General features: G+C 30.6%; 1 protein-coding gene across 1 annotated transcript in view; it reads left to right on the top strand.

Annotated features, from left to right (window-relative positions):
- Positions 1 to 660, top strand: part of LOC119588629 — a gene marked incomplete at its 5' end in the record, with an annotated part of 218,878 nt that overhangs the window by 114,928 nt on the left and 103,290 nt on the right.

Genomic DNA, 660 nt, shown 5'->3' with positions numbered 1-660 from the left:
ACGAGAGTGAGACGAAAATCCCATCATTGTATTAGTGCTCTTACTACTGTTGTCATTACTAGTGCATTGCCTTTGCCATACGAATATATTTTGGTAAATTAATTATGATTATCATTGGCAAATAATGGAGTTGCTGTTACATTACACTCACTCGTGCATGTTTCTTTGTCAGGCAAAGGAGATAAACATGAAACGAAACACAGCCACAATATCATGATGATAATGATAATTATAAAAAAGCGACTCATTAACAAAGTTTACAAACTAATTGAGTTTACTGTTTAATAATGAGGTTAATATGACTTCCGTGTCCTTGTATTTTTTATCACTTATTGTGGCTGTGTTTCATTTATTTATATTATCATATTAATGTGTTTGTATGATAATAAAGGAACAGCACGGTCGGAATCAATAAATCTATGTATAATCAAAATGTGATCTGAGGAAATAGGATTTTGGGCGAATAACCTTATTAGTGTTAAACAGTGATTTCTAAACAAGGATTTCCAATGATTATTAAAAAACATAATAAGGACAAAAAAAATGTGGATAAATTTATCGGACATTGGCTTCATTACGAAGAAAAAATACGGAGATTCTAATAAAAAAAAAAGAGGAAAAGGAAAACTTTTAAAGAAGAAGGAAAAGACAGAGGCTCAG

Source organism: Penaeus monodon, chromosome 24 (assembly GCF_015228065.2).
Source record: "Penaeus monodon isolate SGIC_2016 chromosome 24, NSTDA_Pmon_1, whole genome shotgun sequence".
In the NCBI taxonomy this organism is placed as follows: Eukaryota; Metazoa; Arthropoda; class Malacostraca; order Decapoda; family Penaeidae; genus Penaeus; species Penaeus monodon.
The sequence above is the reverse complement of the archived record's forward strand: the minus strand, read 5'-3'. Positions and strand labels throughout refer to the sequence as shown.